We start from the raw sequence: 19,566 nt of genomic DNA on the forward strand, positions 1-19,566 counted from the left end.
ACACACACAAAACATACTTGACTTGGTGTCATCTTGGAAAAGAAGCTTCAGGGGTATCTTGTTTCTCAGAGGAAAACAAGTCATATTATCAAACAAAAACTTTTAGGCAATTTAGCAACAACTTCTTCTCAGTCTAGGGTAGTGTTACAGCCCTGAGAAGCACAACACTAGAGTCACTGCACCACTGCAAGACTGTTCTATCAAATCAGTGCAACTCCAGGTGGCAGTTATTCGCAAGGGCTATTCACCTTGCTATGAACTATGGGGAGAATAAGCAAGTCCAACCTCTTTCCCTGTAGAAAAGATCAGCTGTTGCCTGAACCTGTAAAGTATAGTCCAATTCTGCAAGGTTTCAAATGTGCACATGCCTACCTCCAAAGGGTAATAAGGCAAAGGAACTCTGCCCTGACACTGTCCCCACTAAAGAACCCAGTCTGGGGTTCTTAACCTTTAAGCTGTGGTTCTTCATTAAGTTCTGGACTGAATCTAAGGATCATTACTCAGGATTCACCAGAGCCATTTTAATAACCAAAACATACAATTCTGATCCCCAGTTCCCACCATTATCTAAAATACATTTCTTGAGAGGAGGAAGTACCTCAAATTCTTAAATGGAGAGACTTCTGCTTCCAACTGAGATGGAAAAACATGGAACAGACTGGCCTTCCTGCCTAAAACAACAAAATGGATAAAATATATAAAACTGTAGTCTTCAAGGAACTGGATGTCAGACAGTGAAAGAAACTGATACAGGAATGGGAAGCATCTAGGTGAGCTCTAAAATTGTCCCAGTTCACAAACTGAATAATTTACAGGATTAAAAAAAAAAAAATGTAGGACAGGGAACCCAGGGGGAGCCCAGCAGCCTCGTGAGTTGAAGCTGGGAGTGTGGGGAGGCACCAAAGTGACTTGGTTCGCAGGGCACATCACCAGAGGAGAGATCTGTACAGAGAAGGAACACTGAAAATCTGCATGGTGGTCCCTTCTCAAGTCTCCTGCTGAATTACTGATTAGCACTTGTGTGTGATGAAACTACCAAGACCAGGGGGAAAGCCACCAAAAGGATTAGGAGAAAAATGCAACAGGCTCACACGGAGCTGGGAAGAGTGCCTGTTCCCACCAACCACAGTGGTAAACTTCATGAGCTGCATGGAATCAGGGGGAGTACTCAGAGGGTCTTGCTTCAGTAGTGGGTTCAAATTAGCCCTAAACCAAAAGCCATTCTGGCCCTGCCTAGCAAAGCTTTTAAGACTTGAAAGAATAAAGTTGTTTCCAAGTAACTTAACTGCTTCACAGGAGATGGTTCAAAGAGAGTTATAGGAATACCAAATATCTAGTTACAATGTCTGACATCCAATTAAAACTTAACAGACATACAAAGAAGCAAGAAAATACAACCCACCATGAGAAAAATCAATGGACAGAAAAGGATATAGAACTGACAGAGGTAACAATTGTTAGACAAGAACATTAAAACAACTGTTGTAATAGATAAAGAATAAGGGCCTACTGTATAGCACAGGGAACTATATTCAATAACTTATAATAGCCTATAATGAAAAGGAATATGAAAAGGAATATATATGTATAACTGAACCACTATGCCATATACCAGAAATTAACACTTGTAAACTATTACTTCAATTAAAAAACCTGTTGTAACTATAGTCCATATGTTCAAAAAGCAAGAGGAAGACTGAACATGTGAAGCAGAGACATGAAAGATATAAAGAACCTACTTGAACATAAAATAAAAAGTACAGGGTCTAAGATGAAAAATATACTAGATGGGATTAACAGAAGATTAGACATTACAGGGGGAAAAAAATCAATGAACTCGAAGACACAGTAACAGAAATATCCAAAAATTTTTAAATAGAGAGGAAAAAAAGAATAGAGGGTGAAAAAACAAACATAACAGCATCAGTGAGCTGTGAGACAGCCTCAAGTAGCCTGACATGCACACATGTAAGACAGGAGGGGCAAAAAATATGTAATTACATAATGGCCCTAAAATTTCTTGATTAGACAAAACACTATGAACCCACAGATCCAAGAAGTCCCACTAACATCAAACGAAGAAACATTAAGAGATTACACCAAGGTATATCAAACTGCTCAAAATCTGTGATGAAAAAAAAAAAAAAAATATATATATATATATATATATATATATATGGAGGCAGAGAAAAAAGACACGTCACATACAAAGTAAGATTTTTAAAATGACATTAAATATCTCGCTAAAAAGAATGCAGGTAAAAAGACACTGAGGCAACATCTTTGAAGTACTAAGAAGAACCTATTCTGAGAATTCTATACCTAGCAAAAATATCTCCTAAAATCAAAGGTGAAATAAAAGGCTTTTTCAGATATAAAGATGGAAAAAAATTCATCAGCAGCAAAACTACACTGTAAAAAAAAATGTCAAAAGTAGTCCTCAGATAGGAAAAATAAATAAATCAAAGTATACTCCTAAAAGGTTCTTTTTTTTTTAAGTAAGGTTCTTAAGAAAGCAAGAAAAAGACCAAATTATACCCAGAGCAAACACTTAAGGGAAATACTTAAATTCAGAGAAGAAATAAATAAAAATTAAAAACCAGGAAAATGAAGAAAAAGCAATGAAACCAAAAGCTAGTTCTCTGACATCAATAAATTGATCATTTCTAGATAAACTCAAAGAGAAGGGGTAGGGGGCACAAATTACCAATATCAGGAATAAGAGAGCCTATGCAGATATCAGAAGGATAATCAAGGAACCTAACAAACAACTTTACACAAACATACCTACTTTTCTGCAAGTTTGAACTTACTTCCAAATAAAAAACTAAAAGAAAAAAAAATTTTAATCTCTTTATCCATTAGGGGATGGCCATGAGTTGATAACTGCTAAAGCTGAGTTAAAAGCTGAGTGATGGGTCCATGAGAGTTCATTATACTAATTTTTCTACTCTTTAATATGTATAAACTGTCCACAATAGAAAGTTTTTTTAAAATAAATGAAATAGCCACCCATCTGAAGTTCTCAGATAGAAGAAAATTTTCAGAGAATAGTCCTTCCTAGCACCAAGGGCTATAAATCTTGAGGACTCTGCCTCTGAGTCCCAAATCCACTGACAACCTATTACGTACCAGGTATTATCTATAAACTCTTACTTCTGGGTTTAGAATCTAACTCTTCTTCACTCTTGTCTTTTATCCATTGCCTAGAAATATAGATGTACTTCCCCATTTTTGTAAATCCTAATTTTTCAATGCAGAATATATCTGTAGATAAACATTCTTTTCATAGTTTTAGAAAAAGAATTACCATTAAAATGTAATGTTTTCTTTCATTCCATATACTCATAAATATTTAAAGTCTTTTCCCCAAATATCTCTTGATAGATAGTTCACATTAGTCTGAGATAACTATATTTTCATCTTATCTTCTACACTTAAAAACTGACCACAGCAAAAAATACTCCTGTTAATTTTAAATGAGATACACACATGGTACACTGCCTATAACAATCTATTTTCATACTTCTCTAAACAATTCTTGACCATATTATATCATTGCTCTTTTTACAAGGGTTATTTCTCTAAAATTTAGCTTATTTTTTAAGGTAAAATTCTTAAGTTTTACTAAATTTTACCAAAGCTGAAATATTAAAAATGATTTAAATAATTCAAATTAAAAGTTGCTCTAAAAGTCACCAATTATTATTCTCTTTAAATATATTATACTTCATAGGAAATTACTAAGAATTCACCTTTCACATAAACTTTCAGTAAAACCCAATGAAACAACTGCAACAGCTCACATTTAAAACATATACATACTGTAAATGAATATTTAAATGTTAAAAACATGTACATAAGTAAAAAGCTCTTAACATTTCTGACATCATGAAGATAAAAATCTATATAAACATATTTCAAAATACATTGCTTATCAAGATGAAAATAAATATTAAATAGTATTCTACCATTTATCCAATTAGACATTTGAAGCATTAATATCAAGCTTGTAAAATCCATTTAACTTACAGAAGTATAACTTCAGTGGTTTGCTTGAGTGCATGTGTTTTTTAATCAAGTCAATTCCTAGATCACAAACAACAAATAAAATTTTCTTACCAATAACACTATATCATCATTCCTTTCAAAAGCTGATATTAGCAGAGCTTTCAAAAGCCAACTGTTAACAATAAAAATAAAATAAAACTAAGCATAAAAATCCATTCAAATGAGAATTTTCTGCCACATACTTGTTTTGGTTCTTTTTGAGCTGCTTTCAAAATGATTTAAGATATTAAAATTTAGGGTTTTTTAATTCACCAATTTCAAATGGGTTTTCAGAAGCTCTGTCCCCTACCATCTGACTGCCACTGCAGAGCTCCTACTGCTTGAGTAAGTCCTATCCAGCTAGCACGCTGAAGTCCCAGTTCCGCGGTGCACGCCACAGCCTTGATGTTATCTAAACAGCAAGCAGCTTATAGGCTATTGTGCTCAACCAAACCCTTCCTTGCATTTACAATGAACTTGATTTTTTGTGTGAGTAAAAACAGCAGCACAAGACAAAGTGAAGCTATCAGGAATAAATCTCACTAAAACTGATGCTAATTTTTGTGAAAGTTTACTCATTTTTTTCACATTGTATAATTACTAAGAACAATTTAAAGTACAGTCTTGAATCCAGACGAAGAGTTAGTCAGACCTCATTTCCTAAAAGATGAGTTGGCCTCAAGAAGCATGGAAAACCTGCGTTTCTCATGTGCTGTAATAATATTCTAATAGTATGTGTGGAGGCTTTTGAGGCAAATTCTATGTATGTGCCTAGAATTCCAAGGTAGGTAATTTCACAAGGTGATTTAGAGAATGATCTTCAACCCAAGTAAAACCTCTAAGTAATTTTGAGTTGTGTATTTTTAATTTTTTAATTGGTATTTGCCAATTTTGGGAAACTAAAGTAAGAAAAAAAATTTTAAATGTATTATTCAAAATTCACAGAACTAAGTAAGTATAAAAGTTCTCAAATAGTATTTTTTATATAAAAATGCACTGAAACTTTTGGGTCACCTTGTATAGTTGAAAGACAAAATGAATCATCCCACTTTGTTTTGTAGTTCTAGGTTTTTTTCCCTGAGAATTAAACATACCTATGCATGTTAAATAAAGATTTGATAAACCCATCTTTCAGCACCACAAAGCAAAGTGTGTTTTAAAGATCTGAAGTATCAACAGCACAGCCAGCATTCAGAATACTATTTTATTTTTAAATTTGTAACTACTACAGCAATTAAATGACCTTAATTTAATTACAATTGAAATAAGATGTGCCCCAATAAATATAAAATACTAACTCTACTCACTGTACAACCTTAATATCTACATAAATATTTGTGTTAAAAGAGTGAAAAAAATCTCAACCTCCCAAATACAATAACCAAACTGTGACAACTCACGAAGGCAAAACTCAACACTTCAAGTCAGCTCCTAACAATAAGAATGACATAATATAATTTAATGAATACATGGAAATTTTACAAGCATACCAGCTAAGTTTTAACAAAGCTCTACTCAATACCCATTTTATCACTTCCCATCTTGAACTTTCTCTTATAATACATGCTTTTGTTTCTGTGTTTAGGCTTAAGGAAGACCATTGTATCCAATATACACCAAACCAAAACTGTATTTACATTTGTAAAGTGTAGTCTTTGTATAATTATACTTTTTTTGTATGTTACAAAACAATGTGATACCTATAAAAAAAAATAAGTTATAATTAGGAAAGATAATGCAATTATCTGTCTTAGATTCAACTGAAGAACATTAAGAGTTATAATAGCCTGCACTCCAGCATACTTGCATGTATTTTTATCACTTTTATATGTACACTATTTAAAGAAAGAAATCAACCCTTTTATTCAGAGAAACTCCATGTCATAAGACTATCATTAGAGAAAATAATGGCTTTGAGTATTATAGTTAATTGTATAGTATTTAATCAGTAAAAAATAGAAGAAGGTACCTTTGGCCTGACAAGTAGTATCTATGTTTTATTCTTTATAAAAAAAAGAAATGAGTAAAATAAGTCATTTATATACAACATAATTAAGTTTGCATAATTAAATAAAGCTTGTCTACTTAACATGAGAGATTTTTTTCATTGATTCAAGTTACTTTGATCTTAAAACTTTTATACTTCCCCTTGAATCTTTCTCATGTATGAGACTTTTCAAAACTCCACACTAAAGGCCTGAGAGTTATGAAAGTGTTATAACTGCTAGATTGATTTCAAAATCTTACCACCTATTATGAAAAACGCTATAGTAGACAATTAAAAATAGTGGAAAGGATCATTGTGACAAGACCAGTCCTAAAGAATGAATATTCAAAAATGGCCCCAAAAGGCCTAGAAAGAAAACTGGCAGCCACCCCTAAGACAAACAAAGGCTAAATATATCTATAAAATATGGCTACCAGGGTGACAACGCGTGGGTTTGGGAATAAGGGAGACTTGAGTGCTTTTTGAATGCTTTTCTCATCTACGTGCAATAATATTTCAAAACAGTTAAAGAAAAAAGAAGAGAAAGAAGGAAGACTGAGTATATGTACACACTTGCAATTGTACCACGTATGGCCAACTGTAGGCCTCAACTTACAGGAACCACCAAAGCACTCCACACTGCTCCATCACAGCATCCCATTCTCTCTGCCTGGATCTCACTCTTACTCTTACTTTACCCCAGACAAGGGAAAGGAGCCATTGTGAAGGCTCCTTTAAACAAGCACATTTCTGGGAAGCTACAGTTGACTGTTTTCATTTTTATATCTCTTCCATACTTCAGCTCCACTGAGGATAATAAGTACTAGTCAGTGACACAGCATAAGCAGCAGCAGATTCTAAATTATTTTATCAAACTAATTCATCTATAAGTATTAAGTAAGCACATATGCCATGTTCGTTACTGTATTAGGAAGAATAGGGGATATACAACGTTACCACCCAAATACAAAAAAACAGTACAGAAGTCAAGAGTCAGCTTTAACTTGTTCTTAAATGTCAGTTAATTCAACATGAACTGTTTCACAAGTTCCTTTACCATCCTGGTTTCAAATTCTCCACTAAAATGATACAGTTGTAATAATTCATGATTCATTCCAACCATTAGTTTTTGACCTCTGCAAGTACTGCCTGTGTATACAGCCTGCTGTTGCACTCTGTCACCACTAGGTGACATTCCAACACTGGTAAGAAGAGGCTGACAGTTTTCACAACACTTAACAGGGCAGTCACTGATCAAGAATGATTGAAAATGAGAAATTATATATAGATTTTTTTTAGTACCAATGGAAATATTAATATGAGAAAGTAGGAGTTGCTTATAATAGAACTTCTGTTGCATGTGTCTCAGTGGAAAAAGAAGACATGCAATAAACACAAAACAAATGATAATGAGGGGAAGACAGGTGTATTACTCCCTCTATAAAGATTACTCCCAAATTCACAATCACCTGAGACTAGAATTTAGGGAACTTACAATGTTGTAGAACAAGTGACAATTAAAGAGCACATGATCCTATCAGAGAACAAGATGAAGTAAAGTAGGAAATTATGTGGTGAAACATTACTTTCCCATTAAACCAGCACAAAGAAAAAATATAAGGAGAACCTTTATACATGGCTGTAAGAGTGACTCTGTACTAGCTTTGTGAGAAACCAACTGACAGTATATGAAAATTTAAATCTGCCACATACTTCGCACTCTTTGATCCAACAATCCCAAATAGAAATCCATGTCACATGTGCCTATATCCAAGTCTCTAATAACTTGTTTGACATTTCAATCAGCAATTTAAAAGATGGTCTTTGAAATCTAAACATTCATTAATTCTAACACTCATACTTTCCACATTTTAGCATAGTTAAAATCAGGATGCAGCTTAGATGAAACCTTACTGCTGCAGTTGGTGGTGAGGCAGTGGTCAATGCTCAAAGCTGGTGTCAACTGTTCATAGCATCATCATTTCAGTCGAGGAAAGTGCACTGTTGGCAGACAATGCTGAGTTTAAATCGATGACTAAAAGTATTCAAAAGTATTACACTGGAGTTGAATATTGAAACAAAAAGTAATCATTTGCACACACACACAAAAGATCAAAACAGAGAAGCAGAGTGGAAAGAAAGGACTAGGATGAGGAGGGGTGGGGGAATAGGAAAGAGCAGAGAAGACAAAAAACAAGACGGAAGAACAGGAGGATTTTCCAGAGAATTATACTTCTAAGTCTTCAGCATGTTAAGGAGTCACACGGAGACTCCAGAGATACTTACTCATCTTTCTTATTAACAACAAAACTCAAAATAATTTTTCTTCATTAACTCAGCATAGTTCACTTCCGGATTACTGTATTACATGTGCAAGAAAACAAAATTGCTTTTACTCATGATCTATATACTACAGCATGGCTCACAGTTCATTCTTCCAAATGTTATGAAGACCCAACCGTAAAGAAGCACAAAATCACCAGAAAACCATTCTACACAAAAAGTACAATCCTGCAAATTTACAACTTTAACTGACAGGCACTTGGATCAGCTTTTTAAAATTATGTGGATTTGTCTTTTTCCACTTTACTCCTTTTTCCCCAATTTGAGACCTACCCATGTTGACTCAGCATAAAAAGGAAGTACAAAGCCCTTAACATCTACATTTAACAAATATCTCAATAATACAGCACTTCAAATTGTTGTGGAAGAGGATACTGGCCTTATTCATGGTACAACCATCATAGAAACCTAAATGTCCTCCTTTCCTATGGTCATTCTGTAATCCACTATCCAGGATTAAAAAATAATAATAATAATCAATGTATTTGGGTACAATGTCAACCACAATAATAGTAACTGATATTTGTACAGGGATTTTTAGTTGACTAAATACTTCTACTAGCATTATCTACTTTATTTAGTCAAGCGTGGAGTGACATGCGGGCAGCATAATCTGTTTTCCAAAAATTCATCTGAAATAAAATGTATTTGAAATATACACTGTCATAAGGAAAACAGTGACCAGGTTCCCAAGACAGCCCACAAATGACCTTTTTACCTCCCACAGTTCTGCTGAATTCTACTTCCTATTCCATTAGCCTGGGCCATGGGGCAGGTAGCCAGGTTACCAAGCCTTTATTTCCTCTGCCCACTTCTTAATTATTAATACTCTCCAGGCGTCTCTCTTTGTAACAGTATCACGGGCAAAGAGTGGGCACTACTGGCCCATCTACAGTGGCAACTACCAATCAGTATTTTCAACACTGATCTCTCATGAGCTCCAGTCCCACAGATTCAAAAGTCTACTATCCATGTTTGCAAACAGCTAACATTCAATAGGTTCATTTCATCTTTCGTCCAAACATCTTTCTTCTTACCACCGCCACTATCAACTCCCTCTATTCCTTTAAAGAACAGTAGCTTATGGGGAAAAAGAATACGAAAATGAATACATGTACATTCATGTACGACTGAAGCATTGTGCTGTACGCCAGAAATTGACACAACATTGTAAACTGACTATACCTCAATAAAATAAAATTTAAAAAAAGAATAGGATTTGCCTAAAAAGCCATGCCAGGAAATTTGGAAATCATCCTAGACTCCTTCCTATCCCATACCTTCTATATTCAACTGGACACTAAGTCTTATCATTTCTACCTTTCTCAAACCCATCTCACTGTGCCCTCTCTGCACTGGCACTGCCTCAGCTCAGGTCCTGATCTCCTCTCTAGCCTTCCCATTCAAACCAATACACAAACCAGAGACGACCATTTCTCTCTGGTTAAAATCTCAATCGCTTCCTACTGTCTGCAGCAGCATTTCCCAACTGGTAAAAGTCCCTCCAAAATAAAATTTTTTAAGGCATTGCCTGCCCATATAAATTGAAGAAAAATACTGGATTAAATAAAGTTAAGCAGCCCTCTTACAGAGCAAGACTTTTGAAAAGTCTTAAAACACACACTACTACTATGTGTTCCCTACCATGGAAAGTGGGGTGGAAAAGAGCCCCAACTGGGCTCCAAGAACAAGGTCACAACTGATTGGAAGACATAAAATCCTTCAGAATCTGGCCCTGCCTAGTTGTCAACACCATCTTCCATTCACCAATGGTTACCATTCACCTCTTACAAACCTTACATCGCCATCTATACAGAACACAATTTGCAGTTCCTAAAAAGGCCCTACTGTTTCCTGATTCCATTCCTTTAAATACGCTGTTCCTTCTGCCAAAAATGCCCTTCCTTTAACTTAGTCTAGCTGAAGAGCTCCTGCTAGTCCTATCAGACCCTGGTCAACTATCTTCCCCACTGAGCTCTGATTGTCCCTTCCACCCTCCAGCACAGGGCTTCTCCTCACTTTGTCCCTCCTCTGTATATGTCAGAACACTTGTCCCTCAATATTAGGTTTACAGACGAAAAACTTTAAAAGTTGGGAACCAGACCAGTACCCAGCAACATAGCTGAATGAACCAGACAGGGCAAGACAGGGTGTGAGGAAGAGGTAAAATCGTTTCCCTTTTTCTGGGCAAAATTTCACAACAAAGTAAATTTTGATTTTGCCATGCTCCGACATCTCGCCCCTATGCCCTGTCGGAATCTCCCAATATCCTCTTCGCAGGTCCTTGTTGACCTCATGTAACCCTATGCAACCTCCACCACAGTACTACGTTCATTAGCATTAACTAATTCCTCTTTCAATTCATCAAGTTATTCTGTTCAGAGGTTAACACATCAATGAGTCATAAAGCTGACAAATCTCAAAGCTGACAAATCTAAAATGAAATCTCTAAGTAACAACAACAGAAAAAGTATGGAGGTGATATGGGGAGTAGGCACTGCAGTCCCACCACTCAGAGAGCACAGGAGTCTTTCTGACTGGGGTTCCCTGAAGCATCCCCACTTGGTCACTTCATCCACTCCTGCACAGCAGCAGCAGTGAGTGCTACTGGCAGAGACACAGATGGAGCTGCTGCTGCGGCAATCCTATAGATCCCCACTCTTCTTGGATTGAAAAGCTTTATTTGTTTTAGATACCATCAATGTCAATTTTTCATTATTATGGACAGAAAGTTTTACCAACAAGCTCACTGATGAACTTGCAACAGTGCCTTTATCCTAACCAAGTAGTATCCTGAAATCTGACCCCAGACCATTGTATGATTTAGAAAAAGGCAAATTAATTGAGAAAACCAAGATGCTGCCCAGGTACATTTCAAAATATTATCTGTAAATATTAAATTAGCATTCTAGCAAGAATCATCATGGTTTATCACTACTTCCTATTTCATAAGAAAAAATCATTTGTTAGAATGTCATTGTCTACATGTGCCAAGTATGTGTTAAATGCTAGAGATTACAAAGATTAAATTTCTAACCTCAAGAAGCCAAATCTAGGGTAGACAAGTAAGTTAATTACACACATCAAAGTGGCTGTGTGCTGCAGTAAAGTATCATGGGAGCAGAGAGAGACACCAGGAGGAAGGAAGAGGAGGGCAAGGGCCAGAAAAGACTTTAGATAACAGCTGTTCCTTGTTCTAAGACCTGACAGGTGTGAAGTTCATCAAGCAAACAAGCAGTCAAGAGGAGAAAAGAAAGAAGAGAAGGATGGAATCCAAGTAGAGGAATTATCATATGCAGAAGTATTAAGGTGAGAAATCTTAGAAAATGTCGGGAACACAAGTTACTTAAATTGGCTGGAGCACAGGATGGCCTCTGGGGAATGGCGGGAAATGGAGTTTAAAAAGATGGAGTGGGGGCAGGGTACAGCTCAATGGTAGAGTGCGTGCTTAGCATGCACAAAGTCCTGGGTTCAATCCCTAGTGCCTCCATTAAGTAGGGGGAGAAGATGGAACAGAATGAGATTATGATGAAAGACCTTGTTTGATGTAATAAAGATATGGATTAACTTGTATGTGATGGAGATTCTGAACTTTTCTCAACTGAAAGAGATCCAAGGCCATGCCAAGGGACCACATTCCCAAAGAATACAATGGGAACGGTGTGCAATGCAGCAGTGTTCACCTGCTAGACTGTCTATCTCTGAGAAGGCAGAACTCACTCACCAATGTATACCCAGCATTTAGCCCTGTGCTTGGCAAAGACAGGAACTAAAGAAGTGTTGAACAGATGTGCTAACACAATCTTAGGGCATAACCAAGAGGCCCTAACCCAGCTTCCTTCCTTACTGTCTTCTGCACTACAATAACTGCTAATCACCACAACTTTTAAAGGAACATGGGAAACGGTCATTCACTATGGACTGCACTAGAGATGAGAAAAGATTTGGGGAAAAAAACACATTAAGATGCTTTTGAACCGGACAAAATTATGCAGTTTTCTATTTTTCTCACCAAAAACTGAACAGAAAACAACCATGAATTAGCTAAAAATTATTCACCAACTGACTCTGAGAGTAGTGATAACCATAAAAAGCATATTTTCATATCAAAAGGACCCATGAAATAAAAATCTACTTTAACAAGTTGCTAGGTTAGTCTAGTCTTTCAAATAATTAAGTGCTACTTAGACTACTTGCCTGTGTACTTTACATTTTACTTAGTAAGCTGAATTGTATCATTATAATTAGCATGTAAATAAGAACTCCATCTTGGGTACTTGGGAAAATAATAAGGAAAAAAGTTTTAAAGATAAACATAGGTAATCATGGAACAAAAAGAAATTATATATGATCTTAGAAAACTGATAAGAAACTAAAGTATAATCTAGAGATTGATGAAAAATCTTTGGTCTATGAAGAACTAGTGACTCACATTTAAAGAAATCAATCCAAAGGCCACAGAATTAAAATAGTTTCAAGTCTTCTTTTCAAAGAAAAGATGTAGACACATCTCACTAATCAGAATTTCTAAATGAAAATAAGGGAACATGAAATCCTACTAAATAAACATAATTAAACAGATTTTTAAATTTTATAATGCAGCCAGGGAGACAGACAACAAGTTAACAGTTACACAGAGGATCAGTAACACAGAGGACAGGGGAAGAAAAAGACTGCAAACATGCCCAGAGACACAAAGAGAAAGATAGAAATATACATTAAAAGTACATTAGCGATACATGAAATTAGCATCTTGAACTTTTTAGGATGTTGCTAAAGATGCAAAATCATGGTATTTTTGTTATGAAAAGCCTGAATTTAATAGTATGTCATTGTTGCCTATTGTTTCAGTTTTTTAAAAAAGCAATCCTCAATCACACTCCACACACTTTCTCTCATGACACACACATACACACACAAGTGCAACTTCTTTTGAATGTGTTAAATGTTATTAAACTAACAAATAATAGTAAGTTACCGACTTCTGAGCCTCTTACCCTCACAACTCTCTAAGGTAGGTTTTAGTACCTCCATTCAGCAAATGAAGAAACTAAAAAAGGTTAAGTACTTGACCCAGACTACAGAGCTAGTAAATGAAGAGGCTGAAATTCAAAATCACTTGTACATGGCTCTGAGGCCACGTTTTAACCCATACACCATGCCCTCTCCCACGGCATATGACTTAAATTTTTAACCACCATAACATTTCTTTATCAAGACCAGTGTTTTCTTACCATTGCTACCCGCAGAGTGATGTTGGAGTTCATATACTTTAAATTTCATGGAAAACATGAACAGCTTACTTAGTTGTTTTAAAATAATGCAGGTCTTGCTAGCAGTAAGGAAGACATTAACTCTCAAAGATACGGAAAGTAGGTGAGTATCAACCCAGAATTATAAAAATTACCAACAGTGCCCCAATAATCCCAACTTTATTACTTAGCCCTTTAATTATGCTAGGTTCTTTGTGTGATATAAAACAGCCAGTATAACCCTAGAGATAGCAGATTTTCAAACACCTAATTTCTTTCTTCATTATTCACATTATGGAATCACATCATCTGTGGACTTAATTACATCAATTCAACTATCTGTGTGCCATAAGAAAAAAAAAAAAGAGAAAAAAATACTCTAAATACTGGTGGCAGGACACCCACCCTTACATCCCTATTGCAGAGAGAGCATGCCATGGAGACTAAACCTGCTGTCCTTGGTCAATCTAAAGTCCTATTCATGGGTCAAAATATATGTCACATAACCAATTATGATTCCAGCTCACCAAAAAAGTAACTTGTTCTAAAAGCTGGAGGAAAAACTTGTTGTGAGAATTGAAAAACAATGTCAGTTAATCAAGTTTCAAACTGGTGAAATTTCTCCAGGTAATTCTGACTACACAAGATTTTTTTTTTACCTTACATAAGAGTTTAGGCCTAAAGCCCCCACATAAAAGGGGATTTCACTTTACTCAGCTCTTTAGATCAGAAGGAATTAGGAACCAAAACCTTTTTCTTTTATATATCAAAGTATGTCACTAACATATTTTTCGGCCTATTTCACAATAGGAAAAATAGAGCAACAGGGATCCTATAAAGAAGCCACGCCAGACACACATGTGGAAGCTGTTTCATGATTTATTTTAAAATAAACTAAAAATGTAACAGAAGTCTGTCAAGTGATCAAAAGCAATCCTTAAAAGTTGGTTCTCAACAGGAAAAAAAAAAGCACAAAACATAGAGTTTTGAGATGTGCCATTACTACAGCATATGAAGACGAGGGTGAGAAGACCCCCCAGCTACGACAAAGCTTCTCCTTCACTCATATGCTGGCACTTACCTCTCCAGACATCAGTTTTCTTTTTCTGTAAAAAGAAGGGGCTAGTCTAAATAACCTACAACCACTCAGCATTATTATTTCCCAATCTCATACCTCCCTATTTTTATGTCCAACTCACAAATTCCTTTGTGGAAAAAAAAAGAAAAACTTAAAATAGGAGTCAATTCATCTAGCCTGCTATCAGTGAGGTAGAACTCTCTTTCACCCCACCACCCGACAGATATAAATGCTTTATTAAAAATTTCTGAGAAAAATTTTACAGACATCAGCAAGGTCCACATCATATAATCAGGAGATTCTACTTTACACAGTTAATTCACTTTAACCAGAATTTTATTTCTTACCTAACTAGTACCTGAGTGTCAACAGATCATTGAAAAGGAAGTTCCACAGCAAGTAAGTGGGAAAGTCAACAGGAGAGAAATTTTGATTAAGAGATTAATTATAACTCACTTCATTCACCCCATCTCATATACAAAAAATAGACTTCAAACAGTGTATTTCTTCCTGCATTCTCAGCTCATCCTAGTGTGTGCGGCCTTTGGTGATAGGACGAGATAAAGATGCATTTTCACCTGGAACTTCCAAAGTAGCATGCCTTGGGGGACTCCGTTTCGTAAGTCTATATGGCCTCTTCCCTCAGGGGGACACCGTGTGGTACAGAAGTCCTTTTTTAGTTTGGGCAGTCTCCAAGTTTGCTATCTGACTTAACGTTTTACCATCTCAGGCATAGCAAAGGCCCTAACATGAGCCTTTAGGGTTAAGATGTTAGGAGGTCTGCTGCTGGGACAGTTCTCTCTGGAGAGTGGTCTATGGACACTTTTTAACAATCCCCATCCTCAACTTTCCTCAGTCTCAGACATTTGATTATTTGGACAGCTCTTCCTTTCCTTCATTCCACTTTTCTGCCTTTTTACTGATGATAAAAAAAAAAACATTTTTAATTCACAATTATAACAGTGATTGTTTTTCCCAACTACCATTTATTCATGACATTTCACATTACCTCTATTTTTAATCTTACTAATACAAATGTTTTTAACTCTAAGTTTTGTAATTACTAGTTACCATTAACTTCAGGATATTCTTCTGCCTTATGATATGCACTTTTCTCCAGGTTAAATAAGCCTAGAACCTTTTACTTTTTAACCTAAATCTTAAAATATGTGGCCCAATTCTGATCCTCTCTTATTTCTCTACTCTCAAAATATGAAGATCAACAAAGTTCAAGACTCTAATGATAATTCCTTGCTTCTTGCATATTGTTTGGACTAGTTAAGTAGATTAATTAGAATACAGTTTTGATGGCTACAGATTTACTCTTCTCCAACAGGCCAATTGGCTTCATATCACACAAACTCCGTTCCAAAACCAAAGACTAAATCCCATCAGCTAACTCCTAGATCCAGATTCAACAAGATGAGCTATACAGCACGTTCAGAATACAGTATCACTGAAACAAACCTTCTGGTTATGTATCAGAGAGATGTCAGACACCAGATTATCTTCTTTTAGTATACTACCACGAGCTGTTTTAAGAATGTTGTCTTTAACAAACAACAAGCTGCTAACTCCTATTCAACTTGGGGTGCATTCACAAGGTCTACTGCTTAGGTTGCCAAGTATACCAGTGAACAGAAGCCCAGATTTAGATAAACCAAGTGACCAATACCATTTTGAAATTACATTCTGTCTTCTAAGATTTTAGAAATTACAACCACCACCTTGTTGTGATTCACAAGTATGAACTTCCTATTTCTACCATCACCTAGACCAGTGGGAAAAAAATACGGAATAAAGACAAAGTCCCACAGGATGTCCCATATCATTGCCCATCTCCTAGGACTGCTATCAATTTTAGCAATAAAGTATATTCACATTTTAAAACCTTACATTCACAATGGTTACAAAACCACCACGCTAAACGAGCACAGCCCGATTTGGTATAAAGAACGGAAGGGGGAAAGCAACTATTTACTATGTACAGAAGAGTGCTCCTTTCTTTACACGGGCTCTCAGCTAATCCTCAAAACTCTGAGCTAAGTGTTAAAATTCTCCTTTGTTAATTATAAAAAAAAAAAAAAGAAGAAGAACAGGGAAGTTAAGCAACTTACAGTATAGACAGCCAGAGTCCTAGCGCTCATTTACCATATGTGACGTAGAAGTTTCTGTTTCTAGGCTTACTTGGTTAGCTCTATGTGACTCTGCACAACTTAGTATTTCTAACTTCAGTTTCCCCACCTGTAAAATGGGGCTTAAATGAGGTAATTCAGGTCATGTTTACTTCAAAACTTAGTATACAGTAAGATTACTCAATAACTATTATCATTGATCAAAGTCAAATAGCTACTAAAAAAAAGTCAGAAATCAAACTCAGGTCTGATTCCCCAGTTCATGCTTTTTCTGCTACAATGTGCTGTAGCTGCAAACACATTATTATCCACATAAGAATCCATACTGGGAATATAACATAGATGGGGAACTGATGTTACCTAAATGAAATAACTATTAAGGGCTAACTAGACCAACAGAAGTATTTTAGCTCTAACATCTAATAAGGAGAACCAAGTAGAAAACTCATCAGAAAATACTGTTTAGATATTCAGGTTATAGAGTTCTGTTCTAATCACTATGAAACTACTTCCTTATCTATATAGGAATTTACCCTATTTATCGCAAACCAGTTGTAAATTAAAATCTTAATAACCAGAGCTACCCCAAATAAGGCTCCCTGGTTGGCCTAGACAAAGAATTCCTCTTTCCTACTACATAACTGAACACTAAGTCAAATTGAGGCCTGTCAGCTTTCTTATCAAAATAAACCGCTACTTAATATTTTTACTTATTTATAACGGTACTACTTGTAAGTTAAAGCAATTAGTGTCATCATTTTTTCCTACCCAATAACCTAACCTTCCAAAATCGCACTTAGCTGTCTCACCCTCACCTGATCTAATAGAGGATAATGCAAAACAAGGATAGTAGCAAAAATAAACTTCCATAACAATATTAACAATAGGCTGACTATTTCAAGCAATTCTCAGAAACTGATCTGCCTTTAAAAAGGGTCGCTAAACCAGAATGGGATGCCCACATACATTTATTTTGGCAACTGTAGCCTATTCAGCAATGCAACAATCCTCCGAAGAAAAGAAAACCACATATGTTCCAGTGAAACAAAATGAATACATGTGCCTTGGTAAAGAGGCTGAATTCTAAGCAAAGGTAGAGAACTTTTAACTAAGTAATAACCCTTCAAAAGACAGTCCAATCAGAACATCTTCACTTGAGCAACAAAGCCTTTAGAAAGTGTTCATTTTACAATAATCTTTCACATTCCTGCACTTCTTAGATTTTTTTTTTAATTATAACTTCCTGACTCATGGATCTAAAATAGTCATTACATACACAAATGTTCTACTCATTTAGCTTGGAATCATGTGTAGGAAACACAGATTTCTGCTTCTAGGTTTACGACTCCATACTCATTCATTTTGCACTAATATAACCAACAAATATAGCTCTAAGACACTGATGATTAAAAGTAGTTAATTATGTGAGTGATTCATACCTCCTATGTCCAGACACCAAGATTCAAGGATGTTTCTGTCAGATCTCTGGGAAGAAGAAATGATAAACACCTGTCACAAAAGCTTTTCAAATTGGGAAACTCTTAAGTATTACTGTCAATCCCCAGATTCCCTCGAGTCCCCCTCCAAACAAAGTCACATATTCACCAGAAACTAACTTTGCGAATGGAGCGGAGAGAAGGAAAGTGGCCTTGGAAGTATTGGAGAAAAGGACCATGGGTTCTAGTCCTCACTATCGGAATCAAAGTGAGAGGCCTTAAGCAAGTCTTAAGTCACTTTTCGTCTTGACCTCACTCAGCTCAATGCGGTGACTGGCAAGGAGCTCTACTACTCCGTGACTAAGGACGAACTCAAGATTCCTTCAGTCAGCACCCGCACAAACCCATCAAACGCCCTGCCAATTACCACTACCTTCGACCTCACCATCTCCTGGACTTTCTAAAAGGGCTGGACCACCATCCCACTCCCAAACTCCAACACACACTCGTAGTCCCCTCAAGCGGCGTATCCCAATCAGGCCTTCACATTCACAACGTGAAGCCTTCCTTCTCGCCTCACCTGTCCCAGACGGACATTCCGCAGTCTCAGCGGTCCCCTCCCCACACACCTTCCCCGAGAAGTGATGCCCAATCCCATCCCGAGGAGGCTCACCTGGTACCGCTACCCCCGACAGTATCATTCACCTCCTCCAAGCTCCCCCATCACCACCACCCACCGACTCCACGCCCCGCTCACCCTTCCCTCCTGTGCCCGGGGGAACCCGGCGCCACTTACCAGGCGCCACCGCGCCGTCTCCTCGGCGGCCTCCCGGCTGGAGCAGCCGAGGGACCACGGGGGGCCGGGGCCCGGGTCCGCAGCTGTTGCCGCCGCCGCCTCGCCTCAGCCCAGCCCCATTGCCCTCGGCCGGCGCCGGCGGCCGCGGGTCGCTCGGGCTCGAGGCGCCGCCGCCGCCGCGCGCTGCGGCTCGGGGTGAGGGGAGGGAGGCGCCGCGGCGGAGCCCGGGCCGAGCCGGGCGCAGGGGCGTCCGCGCTCTCCTGCTTGGCGCCCGCGGCGGCGGTACGCAGCCGAAGCAGGGCGAGAACAAGGGCGGGCGGCAGGGGGAAGCAGGCAGGGGAGAGGGGCGGTCTGCACTCCGAAACGGCCTCCAGCCGTCAGCAACGTAGCAGACCCCCTCCCCTCCGCGGTGGCGCCTGGATCGAGCTGCGGGTAGAGGCAGCGGGAGAGTGGAGGAGCGCGCGCAGCGAGCTCGGGACTCCCGCGCCG

The 19,566-nt window shown here is 37.5% G+C and overlaps 1 protein-coding gene across 5 annotated transcripts in view; it reads right to left on the minus strand.

Moving 5' to 3' along the window:
• ATP13A3 (ATPase 13A3) overlaps positions 1-19,228 on the minus strand; it is a 73,734-nt gene extending 54,506 nt beyond the window's left edge. For 2 of the 5 annotated variants that reach the window (XM_064493900.1, XM_031453554.2), the window contains exons 1-2: positions 19,078-19,228; positions 18,285-18,330 (exon numbers count right to left, since the gene is read on the minus strand). The gene's annotated coding sequence lies outside the window, so the exon portion shown is untranslated. Of the gene's footprint in view, positions 1-598; positions 672-4,032; positions 4,090-18,284; positions 18,441-19,077 lie in introns of those variants that run through there. The other 3 variants (XM_031453544.2, XM_031453534.2, XM_064493893.1) reach the window with 3 other exon arrangements.
• Between the last annotated feature and the right edge of the window lie 338 nt (positions 19,229-19,566).

This window comes from Camelus dromedarius, chromosome 2 (assembly GCF_036321535.1).
Source record: "Camelus dromedarius isolate mCamDro1 chromosome 2, mCamDro1.pat, whole genome shotgun sequence".
Lineage (NCBI taxonomy): Eukaryota > Metazoa > Chordata > Mammalia > Artiodactyla > Camelidae > Camelus > Camelus dromedarius.